Source organism: Momordica charantia, unplaced genomic scaffold, assembly GCF_013281855.1.
Source record: "Momordica charantia cultivar OHB3-1 unplaced genomic scaffold, Mcharantia_2.0 BLBB01000139.1, whole genome shotgun sequence".
In the NCBI taxonomy this organism is placed as follows: Eukaryota; Viridiplantae; Streptophyta; class Magnoliopsida; order Cucurbitales; family Cucurbitaceae; genus Momordica; species Momordica charantia.
In genome coordinates, this window is record NW_028275295.1 from 74,442 (window position 1) to 75,000 (window position 559).

Consider the following 559-nt stretch of genomic DNA (forward strand, 5'->3'; position numbering starts at 1 on the left):
TCAATGTTGGGATTAGTGACTAGTTCGAATTTGATACAAATTTATATTTTTTGGGAATTGGTTGGAATGTGTTCTTATCTATTAATAGGTTTTTGGTTCACCCGACCTACTGCGGCGAATGCTTGTCAAAAGGCATTTGTAACTAATCGCGTGGGGGATTTTGGTTTATTATTAGGGATTTTAGGTCTTTATTGGACAACGGGGAGTTTTGAATTTCGCGATTTGTTTAAAATATTCAATAACTTGATTTATAATAATGAGGTTAATTTATTATTTGTTACTTTGTGCGCGGTCCTATTATTTGCAGGTGCAGTTGCTAAATCCGCTCAATTTCCTCTTCATGTATGGTTACCTGATGCTATGGAGGGCCCTACCCCCATTTCGGCTCTTATACATGCTGCTACGATGGTAGCAGCGGGAATTTTTCTTGTCGCTCGGCTTCTTCCTCTTTTTATAGTAATACCTTACATAATGAATCTAATAGCTTTGATAGGTATAATAACAGTACTATTTGGAGCTACTTTAGCTCTTGCTCAAAAAGATATTAAGAGAAGTTTAG